Source organism: Prinia subflava, chromosome 2 (assembly GCF_021018805.1).
Source record: "Prinia subflava isolate CZ2003 ecotype Zambia chromosome 2, Cam_Psub_1.2, whole genome shotgun sequence".
Lineage (NCBI taxonomy): Eukaryota > Metazoa > Chordata > Aves > Passeriformes > Cisticolidae > Prinia > Prinia subflava.
The window spans coordinates 1644551-1657421 of NC_086248.1; the positions used below are offsets into that span (position 1 = coordinate 1644551).

The following is a 12871-nucleotide window of genomic DNA, read 5'->3' on the forward strand; positions in this document are numbered from 1 at the left end:
TAATTTTCGCCTTTAGTTCGCCAATAATTGATACGAGAATCCAAAGACGGGAAAAAAAAAAAAAATCAAGGTGTTGAGCAATTCAAATATAACCCCAAAGATTTTATTCTGAAGAGTCAAAATATTCCATGAGTACAGATCTTGTCTAATTGAATCTCACTGAGTGGGAGATGGTCTGGGTGTGCTTGTTAAACACCCAAATTCTGATTTATACAAGACTTTTTCAGTCAATTTTCCATCCTATCCAAGGAGTTTCCTTCCCTTGGTGTCCTGTGATAAGGCTAAAATGAACGGAAATTCAGAATATTAATCAAGTTCTTGCTCACAACCTGTTCAGAATTCCATGAGGGATTGGTGCAGGTCTGGTTTATTTGTATAAATAAATATATTTCGGTCTGTTTTCCATCCTATCCAAGGAGTTTCCTTCCCTTGGTGTCCTGTGATAAGGCTAAAATGAATGGAAATTCAGAATATTAATCGAGTTCTTGCTCTCAACCTGTTCAGAATTCCATGAGGGATTGGTGCAGGTCTGGTTTATTTGTATAAATAAATATATTTTAGTCTGTTTTCTGTCCTATCCAAGGAGTTTCCTTCACTTGGTGTCCTGTGATAAGGCTAAAATGAACGGAAATTCAGAATATTAATCGAGTTTTTGCACTCAACCTGTTCAAAATTCCACGAGGGATTGGTGCAGGTCTGGTTTATTTGGATTTTTTAAAGTTTTAAAGGAACCCTTGTGGGTAAATCCGTGAGAAATGAAAGAATAATGCTGTGTTTTTATGGAATGCTCCTCCTGACAGCACAGAAACCAAATTTCATTGCTCTTATTAACTAATATAAAGTTTTGTGTGGTTTGTCTGCGCAACAGTTTGGAATTAAATGCGGATTTTTAAAAATTGAGGTGCTTTCCCTTAAATTTGCTGTTTGCAGGGCTTTAAATTTGCCTTAAAATTGCCTTAAATTTCCCTTAAATTTGCTGGATTGCAGTGGCTCCTTGGGATGGGTCTGCAGACTCGGATTGTCCTGAACATGGAGCAAAATGAGTGAATTTTAGTGTAAAAACGAGCAAAAGGAGCTCATTTAGTGCTGGAATTGGTTCTGGAAAATTCTGGCACAGAATTCCCAGAGAAGCTGCGGCCATCCCTGGAAAAATTGGAATATCCTGGGACAGCGGGAGGTTGGAATGGGATGGGATTTAAGGACCCTTCCCACCCAAACCAGGCTGGAATAAATAAAATAATGATTTTATTTATTTATTTATCCTCTTTAAACCATTTTTTGGTTCCTTTCCTTCCATCCCCCTTTTGGACTGTGGTTTTGGAAGCCTTGGGAAGTTTTTATCCCTCAGGTTTTTCCCTCTCCAGATGGAATTGTTCCAGCTTTCCTCACTGCAGTGTCCTTCTCCAAGCCTTGGCCTTCCTTCCTGCGATTTTGCTGCTTCATTCCTGGGATAATTTGAATTCCCTTCCCCTCTCCCTTTTTTTTTTTTTTTTTTTCCTAACCTTGTCCAGGGCATAATTTCTGATTAAAATCCCAATTTTCCCTGACAATGGCCAACACCCTGCTCATTTTTTCAGCCTTTTTGTTGCACTTTAAACCCCTGCTTTCAAAGAACTGCCAGAAATATAATTTTTACTTAAAACCCACTTGCTGGAAGTGGAGGAATAATTCCAGCCTGAGCCAGAACGATCCCGGTGCGATTATCCCGATTTTTGTGGCAGCTTTTCTGCCACGGAGAGGGGAAGCCGGGAGGGCTGAGCTCCTCTGCGGTGCAAAAATTCGGGTTAAAAGCAGAAATTACCCGCCAGGAAACGCTGCAATTCCCACCAAAGCCGTTCTGTGCCCTCTGTGGTGCAAAAATTCGAATTAAAAGCAGAAATTACCCAGCTACAAACGCTGTAATTCCCACCAAAGCCGTGCTTAGGGTGCGTGGGTGGCGTGGGTGTGTTCAACACTCCCTTTTTCGCCAATAAAATCAGCATTTAAGGCGGTAATTCCAGGCTGGGGGAGGATTATGGGCCGCTTGTGAGTCAAGGTGAACGCTGTGAGGAAAACAAAAGCTTTTTCTTTAGCTTTATTTTAAATTCTCCCACTTGAGGGTTCTGAGCAGCAAAACAAAGACTGAAAATCCACAGCTTTTCATAAATACGTTCCCATTCCTTGTATTAACTTAGATTGCACTTTAATATATATTTAAGAAGAGGGATTTTTTTAATGATTTGGCTTTTTAGGCGTTATTTAATGAGTTGTTGTGGAGCACTCAAAGGCTGGGCTGGCTGAAGGGTGTGAAATGTTTGATTGTGGCATTTTCTGGGAACATCTCCTGTCTCCAATCCCCCTCCCTTGTTTCTGTGAACATAAAATATTTAGAAACAGAATCAGAGTGATTAATTTCGTGTTTAAAAAAAAAACCTTCCTGGAGGGAAGGCCTTGCAAGTCTCTCATTTCCAGAGCCCTTTTTTCACAGCAGTTCCAGATAAAAAAAAAATCAAAACAAGAAAAATTCAGCTGGTTTGTACTGAAAAGGTGCAATAAAACAGGGAGGGGAGGTGAAGCAAAAATGAGAATTATTGTCACTGTTGTGTTGCCATCCATAAATTCAGTGGACTTCCAATACTGCTGAGTGCTTAAAAACTTATTTATTATTATTTCTTGAGAAGTTAAGTTGCCTTTTTGAGACTTTAAGCTGATGTAATTCCTTCGTAATTATATTAAAGTCACATCATCAGGTTAGAGAATCAGCAAAATCAGGGAATCCTGGAATAATTTGGGATAAAGGAGACATCAGCTCCTTCTCCTTGATTCCCTCCTGGCAAAGAGAATTCCTTCAGCTTTGTGCTTTATTCCCGGAGGGCTGCTGCATCCAGGGGCTTGGAGCATTCTTTTATTCCCAAATATCCCTGAAGGATCTCGGTGCTTTTGGCAGAGGACAAACACCAATCCAGCCTGGCTGTGGCAGAGACCAAAATGAGAATTATTTTGGCCTCTGCTGCAAAAAAATTTTCCCTCTGCTGTTGTAAAAGCAGCAATAAAGGGGTGGTGGCTCCCCAGTGAGGAGGTGCTGGTGTCCAGGGATTTCCCAGCTCCTGGGGGATTTCTGGGATGAGCTGTCCAGAGCTGGGAGCTGTCCAGGGATTCTGCCTTCCCAGAGGGTCACTCCTCTTCCTCTGTGGTGCTCTGAGATGTCCGTGATATTTTCTACAACCCTCTGACAGGCTGGTTTGGGAAAATATCCATAATATCCATCAGGAATTGCTGTTTTCAGCAGGGCTGGTAAAACCTCCCTATCCCAAATATTCCCGAGGATGCTGCGGCGTCGGGATGACGCGTTCCACAAATCCATAAATCCATAAATCCTGGGCTGGTGGAGAAGTCAAATTACCCCTCTCCCCCCCAGGGGCCTGACCTTCTTTACCCACCTCTTTAGGTTATTATTGCTCCAAAGAATTATCCTCTGTCCTTCTTCCATTTAATAATTCCATGAAGGATGTGGGAGCAGCGGGGTTTATCTGCCTTGGTGCAGTTTCTGTGGGCAAACATTTCAATCAGAAAACGGAATTTTTTCCGAATTTCCAAAGTGGAATTTGGTGGCCCTTTGGCCATTCAATGACAGCTTTTGTCCCAGATGAAGGAGAGCAGTTTAATTTGGTGACTGCCAAGCTTTTTGAATTAAATCAGCTGTCACCACTTCTCTTCCCCTCACCCTGATTTTTTATGGGATCCCACAAACGATGGTGGGGATCAAAGAGGCTTTAAAGGACAGGAGGCAGACACGGCCGAGGGCTGGATCTGAGTTTCCTTTTGGGATTAAACTGGAGGTCAAAGGCTCTAAAAAGGAGCTGAGGCAGTCACCATATGGCCAGGAAGATAATGGCTCTTCCTCTGCACTCCATTCCCATTTTCCTTATGAAAAAAGAGCAGCAGTTGGGACTCAGGGATGCAGGAGGTGGAAAAGGGGGAAATGGAGGAATTGGGTTATCCTGAAGTTGATTTGGGGTTTGCAGCATGAGGGAAGCAGGTGGAAGAGCAGGGGAGCAGTGTCCACCAAGGAACCAGGGCATTGATTTAAATAAACCCCCCCAGTCACGGATTTTTGGAATATTTAAAAGTTAATTTGCTGCAGCATATCCAGCTGCAGGTGTGAGGACATCTGATTTTTCTATTTCAGATTTAGTGGTTTCTCGCCCGTTTTGGTGCTCACAGAGGACAATCCCACTGAGCTGGCCCTTGCCAGCCCTGTTTTTGTCACCTTTGTGGTCTCAGTCCATTTTTCCCAGCTTTATTTTTAATTAGAAAAGAGCCAGAGCGTGTTTAAACTAATCAACAGAAGACGTAGCTGTATTTATTCCCATCCCACTCTCAGCATCTGGGACAAGTGGAATTTTTCCAGCAGAGGTATGAAGTGGCTCATTTAGTGGTGTTTCTCTCCTAATAATCACCAAGGATGGGGAGAACACAGAGTGGAAAAATCCTTAAATTCTCACCCCCTTAATTCCACCTTTATTCCTTTTCTTCTTCTGCCTTCCCTGTTCGCCCAATCCCAAATTTCCCCTTGGTTTTCTGCCCTGCTCATTCCCAGACTCCTGGAAGCACAGGCACATAAAGCACATGGAAAAGTGGGTTTTAATCAGCTGCTGTTTTGTGAGCACCCTGCTCTCAGGCACTAATTTGCAGCGAGGATTAATTTTCTCGTTAGCGCATACGATCGCGATCCCGCTCGGAACAATGGGGCCGTGCGGGATCACAGGGATGAGAGCCTGATTAAAGCCTTCCATTCCATTAATTTCATGTCCTCTTACCTCCAGCTGGAATTCTCACCTTGGAAAGAGCCACGTGAAGCTTTTTGGGTTTGTTTTGTTGTTAAAGCAAAGTTGGAATGGCAGAGGCGCGGAGGAATTCCTGAAGAGGAATTCCTTGGGAATTCCTGCTCCAGGAGTACGAGGAATTCCTGATAATGTCCTTGGGAATTCCTGCTCCAGGAGTAGGAGGAATTCCTGGTAATAGCCTTGGGAATTCCTGCTCCAGGAGTAGGAGGAATTCCTGGTAATAGCCTTGGGAATTCCTGCTCCAGGAGTACCTGGGGTACGGAGGAATTCCTGATAATGTCCTTGGGAATTCCTGATGAGGTCCTTGGGAATTCCTGCTCCAGGAGTAGGAGGAATTCCTGGTAATAGCCTTGGGAATTCCTGCTCCAGGAGTACCTGGGGCACGGAGGAATTCCTGATAACGTCCTTGAGAATTTCTGCTCCAGGAGTAGCTGGGGCACAGAAGAATTCCTGGTAATGTCCTTGGGAATTCCTGCTCCAGGAGTACGAGGAATTCCTGATAATGTCCTTGGGAATTCCTGATAAATACGTCCTTGGGAATTCCTGCTCCAGGAGTACCTGGGGCATGGAGGAATTCCTGATGATGTCCTTGGGAATTCCTGCTCCAGGAGTACCTGGGGCACAGAGGAATTCCTGATAACGTCCTTGGGAATTCCTGCTCCAGGAGTACGAGGAATTCCTGATAACGTCCTTGGGAATTCCTGATAATGTCCTCGGGAATTCCTGCTCTAAGAGTACCTGGGGCACGGAAGAATTCCTGATAACGTCCTTGGGAATTCCTGATAATGTCCTTGGGAATTCCTGCTCCAGGAGTACGAGGAATTCCTGATAATGTCCTTGGGAATTCCTGATGATGTCCTTGGGAATTCCTGCTCCAGGAGTAGCTGGGGCACGGAGGAATTCCTGATAATGTCCTTGGGAATTCCTGCTCCAGGAGTACGAGGAATTCCTGATAATGTCCTTGGGAATTCCTGATGATGTCCTTGGGAATTCCTGCTCCAGGAGTAGCTGGGGCACGGAGGAATTCCTGATAATGTCCTTGGGAATTCCTGGTCCTTGGGAATTCCTGATGATGTCCTTGGGAATTCCTGCTCCAGGAGTACCGGGGGCATGGAGGAATTCCTGATAATGTCCTTGGGAATTCCTGCTCTAAGAGTGCCTGGAGCATGGAGGAATTCCTGATAACGTCCTTGGGAATTCCTGATGATGTCCTTGGGAATTCCTGTTCCAGGAATTCCTGGTAATGTCCTTGGGAATTCCTGATAACATCCTTGGGAATTCGTGCTCCAGGAGTACCTGGGGCATGGAGGAATTCCTAATAATGTCCTTGGGAATTCCTGCTCTAAGAGTAACTGGGGCACGGAGGAATTCCTGATAACATCCTCGGGAATTCCTGATAATGTCCTTGGGAATTCCTGCTCCAGGAGTACGAGAAATTCCACATTAGAGCCATCAGCTGGATCCTTTCCGCAGGAAAATCCACTGGATTCCGAAATAATCTGAGTGAAGATTGCAAATTCCGTGAATGGTGAATAATTTTGGGTGTTTGGACAGGAGGAGCGGCCACGGGAGGTGATAATTTGCATTCAGGTAATAATTTGCATTCAGCTAAAACACGGCGCTCTGTGTTCCATGGAACTGCTCTGAGGAAGAAAGGGAAGAAGCTTTGGCTGGGAATCTTTGGAAGCAGCTAATCCAGACAAAAGTCACATCCAAGAATCCATTTTGGAATTCCGGGCTGCTGCTGCTGCTGTGTGCAGTGATTTGTGTTTGGGGGATGTGGTGATTCCAAAAGTTGACACAGGGAATGGTTTCCCTCTGCCAGATGGGATATTGGGAAGAAATCCTTCCCTGTGAAGGTGCCAAGACCCTGGAATGGAATTCCCAGAGAAGCTGTGGCTGCCCCTGGATCCCTGGAAGTGTCCAAGGCCAGGTTGGAGCAACCTTGGGATAGTGAGAAGTGTCCCTGTGTGGCATTTCCAGGTGGGATGGATCCTTCCTGGCTGGAGCAATCACGTGGAGCAGTCTCTGAATATAAAATCTAATATTATTAAAAATATAATATAATATAAAATATTGTTCCCTCCTATCCCTGCACTCCAAGAACGCTGGGAAAGGGCTGAGCCAGAAAAGAACCAGCACCAAAAGGAGATTCCCTTCCAAAACAAAGCCTGGAGATCACCAAATATCCAAGCCAATCACAGGTGACAAAAACCCTGAATTTTTTCCCCAATGAACAATTTAAGAAACACTGATTTTTAGCCTTTTACATTTGTTAACGAGAACACGGCGCCACGTGCGCGTTTTTAAAATGCTGGTGGCAGCAGTGAGGGGAAAAACGGAGAGAATAAAGGTTTTGGGGGTTTTGTTAAATGATAAAAATGATGTTTTCACGCCGGAGATGAACTCTGCCACCACGTTCGTATTTGCTCGGATCCGAGATTAATTCCGAGCAACGTTTGGAGCGGAAATGGGAGAACCAAGTTAAGCCTTCGTGGCTTAGCGCAAACACAGCGGAAAGGGGAAAAAAAAAAAGACTTTTCGTGTAAAGATTCAGCTGAAAGTGGATGCTGCACGTCTTAATCAAGATGTATCCACAGGGGGACGTTTTCGGGGTCAGGGAGGCAGATGGCTCTGCCTTGTGGCTCGTTCTGCAGCAGCTGGTGGAGCCTGAGGAGGAATTATCAGGAAAGGTGGAACACGCACGGATTTGTTTGGAATAGTTAAATGACAAAGCACGGCACAGCTTGGCAAATGTAAATTTAGGTGCTGGAGAACGTCGTGATGCTGGAGCATTTTTGGGAATATTTGTTTGGCCTTTTAGTGCTCCCTCACCCACCATGAGGTCACGGATATTCCACATTTGTGCGATTTTTGTGCAAAAAATAGGGAATAAATCAAGTTTGGCTGCCTAAAAGCAGGGTGGGATGTGCTTTTTGTGTTGGAAATTGGCTTTTCCCTGCTTTTCCTGGTGTGTGAAGGTGGTTCCAGTCATAGGACAGAGGGATCCGGAGAGAGAACCATGCCAGAGTGAGAAAAAGATGAATAAATCTGGAATAACTTCAGCACCAAGGAGCAGCTGTCAGAAATACTTGTCTTGCTGGCGTGGCTGGAGTTTCCTCCTTCATTTTGGGAGACATTGGTGAGTTTAGAGGAAGTTCAGATGGTTTTTATGGATTTGGGCCACCTTCCACGATCCCAGCCTTTCCAGGGATCCAGGGGCAGCCACAGCTTCTCTGGGAATTCCAGAACATCTCCACGGCCTCCTCTGGAGCTGCTCCAGCAATTCCATGTCCTCCTTCTTGTGGGAGCACCAGAACCATGCTCAGTTCAGGGAGATATTTATGACACTCCGCAGATTTATCCATTTTCTCCCAAACTCCTGACGTTCAGAAGAACATCCACAAAAATGACATGAGCTAAGCGCGGCAGGAAGAACTCGCCGTCGTTTCTTTGGTTTGTTGTGGGGTTCTTTTTTAATCTTCAATAAACCTTCCAAAAATTTTTTTTTACATTTCCTGTTGAACACACAACGAGTTTTTCTTTCTGTGTCATGAGTGGTTTTACAGGACTCGTCCTCCTGCTGTCTCCTTTACGAGGTGCCACAGTCAAAACATGCCATATTTATATTTATATTTATATTTTTATGGAGTAGTAATTTCTGTTTTTATGGAGTAGACGCGTGACATTCACAGCCTGATTGACGAAACACCCCCAGAGCCCTTTAGTGGAGGGGATTATTCAGCATCTTCAAATCCAAGAGGAGAAAATTCATTTCTCCTGTTGGATTTGGGAATTTCTTCTTCCCAGTTCCTCTGTGGTTTCCTATCAACCAACTCGATGCAATTAACTGCACGTAGAACCAGCACGGAGCTGGATGCTCAGTCCCTTCAAGTTTTTTTTCATTTTGGTTTATTTTCAAGACTTCAGAAATCTCTGGCATCGTGGTTTTAGGGACACTTTTCCCATTTTTTTCCCGTTTTCCTCCCATCTCTTGGTTTTGGCCAGGGATTTCCCCCAGCTCCTCCTGTGTCCCTCGGAGTTGTCCCCATGGTTACCCCCTCTTTGTGGGGGGACAAAGGTTGGCATCCTGCTCCTCCCCAGCCGAATTCTGCCCTTTGACTCCCTCCCCTTTTCACACCCCTCGCTGAGCTTGGCCTCCTGCTCCATCCCAGGCTCGCCAGCCGGGGGGTTCCCATGGAAACAGGGAAGGAAATTTGAAAAGAGAAGCACAAAGGGCTGCTTAATTTGAATTTGAACCAGGCCAGGAAGGCTCCTTGCAGTTCCATCTCTGTGCGGCGTGGAAACCCCGAAATTTATCTGCTGAAAGTTGCTTTCAATTTGTAAACTTGTTTATATTCCCCGTTCCTTGGCTTGTAGGACAAAAGTCGTCACGCCCGTGGCGCCTGGGCGAGGAGAAACATCTTTTTTTATAAATTCAGGGAGACAACTGGGGTCAGGTTTTCTTCTCCTGCCTCACGGCTCCGAAAGCATCACTCACATTTTTAACATTTCTCCCTGAAAACTCCCATGTATTACATATTTTCCACTCCATAAACACTCAGTCACATTGTCAATCATCTGCATCCTGTCTTTGTGGGGGAGTGGGTGAATTGTGCATCCCTGAGCAGAGCCAGTGCCGAATCCCTGCTCCTGAGAATTCCTTTTCCCTCCTGATCCCACATTTTAACCCTGGCGGTGCAGGTGCAGAGATGTCACTGCAGGGGATAATGAGGTGACAAAGTTTGACCTTGGATTTCGGGTTTGCTGCTTGTTGTCAGTAACGAAGGGGAAAAAAAAAGATTAAAAAAAAAAAAGGCAAGGAAACAAAAATATCGTGGGATGGCGGCATTTTGTCGTGCGTTAAATTACAAGGTTTGGTGTAAATGTGTTAAATTATAAGGTTTGGTATAAATGTGTTAAAGGACAGGGAAGTCACTTTGCCTCCAGGTTTTTCTCCGTGGCTTTTTGAATGACAGATTATCCAATTCTTCCAGAAAAGGTCTTTACCCCACATCCAAGAAAAAGGAGTGATTTGGGAGTCTTTCCTCCCCATCCTGTGGCTAAAGCACCCGGACATTTTCTTTCCTTTTCCTTTGCAAATCATTCCTCACAATAACCTTCATTAATGGCATCACAAAAAAAAGGCAACGCAGTTCTGCACATCCTTTTTCCCCGGCACCACGGGAGGCGGGCTGCTTTTGTCCGGGAATTGCGAACTTCCAGGCTTTTCAAACCCAGCTTTGCCTCCCCTCCCGCTTCCTTGAAGATTCCAGGGTCACGGAGGGGCCTCGGGATCTGCGCCTTTGGGATGCCCTGCGGTGGGAGCTGATCCATCCGAGAGCAGCGGTGGGATGGATGAAAGGACAATTTTTTGATCTCTGGCTGGCAGTGCTCATTCCCGAGCTGGAAGCAGCGGGAGCAGGGAGAGAAGGAAGAGCTGAGCTCGTTAAGGGATGCTCGGACACTCCTCCCCACTCTGCTGCCCCATCCCGCTGTTCCAGCTCCTTTGCCTTCCCTGCCCTTCAGCGCCGCTCCTGCTCCTCCCTCAGCTGCGTGTTCCAGCCTTTTGGACACTTTTATAGGCACATAAAAGGGATTTTTGCAGTTGTTCAGTGGAAAAACATCCGCCCCTCTTGCCTCTGCCATCCCCCTCAAGGAATTCAGTGCAGCTTTTCCTACTTTTTTTTTTCCCTACTTTTTCCTACTTTTCCACTCTGATCCCACTGATTCCGTTCTGTGTTGATTCCCCCCCTTCCAAACTCCCCTGCAGGATGTTCCATCCACATCCTGACGTTTTTAGGAGTGTCCTTTGCTGTTCAAAAAGGTTTTCAAGGGGTTCTTCCACAGCATCCACAGATACCTGCTTTTCTTTATTCAGAAAAATTGGAATTATGCTCTTCAGAGTAGCTCCACAATCTTTTTGTCTTTCCTCGTTTCCCTCACCCCTGTCCCCTCTATTTTATTTGTCCTGTTACTGTTTGGCCTTGTCCTACTTGTTCCAGAGATTTCCCCCAAAACTCCGTCTGTGCTACAGAGGAGAGCTGGGAACAAACCCCTGGCTTCAACAGGGAGAAAATCTCAGACCTTTGAGGTCAAAATATTCTTTAATCTATTTTGAGAGCACCAAAAAACCCTTTTAGGGTGGTGCAGAAACGAATGAGCGCAGGCACCGTGGGAATTCCTGTCAAATATTTATCTGGTGAATTATTAACTGCAAAAAAAAATCGAGTCAGGGGCTTGGGTTTGTCCTCAGCCTGATGGTTTTGGTGAGGATTTTGGGATTGGATAGCAGCTGTGTGGCCAGTGGAAAAGCAGGCTACAATTGCAATTATTTTTAATTCTTTCCCCCCGTCCTCCCCTGTAGCGTTCAGCTGTGACCTCATTAACTCAGCACTGAATGGAAGGGACAGCGTTGCCTGATGAATCTTAAATTTTAATTTACAGCTGCTGCGTCCACACATGTTTTCCAGGAACGGTTAGTGGTTTAAAAATGGTTAAAAATTGAAGTCGCCCTCTAATTATCTTAATTCCTCTGTTTAGAAGCGTAAATTAATTTTCATTAATCTGCTGGAATAAATTGAGGTAGTCTCAGTCTTAACTTTTCTGTGTTATTGTCTGGTGGATAAAGAGGCCTGTTTGGTTGCCCTCTTTTAATTCCTTAACTGGGGAAGAGAAGTTTATATTGGGATGGGCAATTCCTTTGAAAAATTTTTTAAAATCCCAATAAATTCAGTCGGTGTTTGTTTGTTCAGAGCCTCCAGCCTCGCTGTAGAATTACAAGCATGAAAAGAAGGGAAATCTCTTCCCAAAGACTGAAGTTTTCCCCTAAACCCACCTCATTCCCTTGTTTGTGTCCATGTTGGAAGAATTCCATGGCTGATGCCAAAATTCGGGAATTTGTTCCTAAAATTCAGCTAAAACTCACCTTTGTATTTCCTTAGTGGCTTTATTGGCTTGCTCACAGTACAGGGTGATTTTGTGTGGAGCCCCAGGGGACAGTGAGAGAAAAACACTCCTGATTTTTCACCCAGATTTTCAGATAAATGTAGAGGTTTTCCTAAGTAAAATCTGAATTATGTCATAATCCAGCCACATCTTCCCAAATAACTCATGGGAAGAGTCCTGAGTGCTGCAGTTTGACTTTCCTGGTGTTGGAAATCGGCTGAAATAATCTCCAGACCCTGAGAATCCTCACAGACAGAACAAAAACGAGTTCAAAACTGTGAAATGCCTGTTCTTGGGCAAGGAGAGGGAGGAGGAGCAGTGACAGCTCTGGTGGAGTAAATACAGATAATAAATAAATAATAAATACAGATATCTGTAAATACAGCTAGAAATAAATAATTCTGGTGGAATTAAACAGGATGTGCTGCCGAGTTGAGATTTGGCGGTGGGGCAGCCTGATTTGGGTGGATCCTACTTCAGTAAACGCAGAGAAATGAGGAAGAAATTCCTCCCTCTAAGGGTGGGGAAGGGCTGGGATGGAATTCCCAGGGAATTCGTGGCTGCTCCATCCCCTGGAAGTGTCCAAGGCCAGGCTGGAGCAGCCTGGGGTAGTGGGAGGTGTCGGGCTTGGAGCTGGGTGAGCTTTAAGGTCCCTTCCAACCCAAACCATTCCATGATCCCGTGATTCCATAATTTAGGGGACAGCAGAGTGTGTGGAGAACAGACCAGGAAAACCATCCTGAATAATTGATGCACGTGGAGCAACCTGCTGATTTTTGAATTACTTCCACCAAAAGACAGCTCAGCGTCCTGGTCCACCAGTGCAGCCTGCCTGGAAAGCCACCATGAGAGAAAAAAAATATAATATCTTTATTGGGATTATTCTAAACAACACATTTTAATTATTTCTCTGTGAAATAATCTCGATTTTGAGGCCCAAAGATGCAAATTTCCTCTCCTGTCCAACGTGTGTGTGTGGTTTTGCTGGGGTACAGATTTAACAGATGGTCTGCAGTGTCAGATTGAGACACAGCAGTTAAAATCTCAGCATTCACGTTGCAGGCACGTTTTGTTCACTATCCAGAATAATTTTTATA

General features: G+C 45.0%; 1 protein-coding gene across 1 annotated transcript in view; it reads left to right on the forward strand.

Annotated features, from left to right (window-relative positions):
• FZD3 (frizzled class receptor 3) overlaps positions 1-12871 on the forward strand; it is a 52047-nt gene that overhangs the window by 5419 nt on the left and 33757 nt on the right. The gene's annotated exons all lie outside the window — the stretch shown is intronic.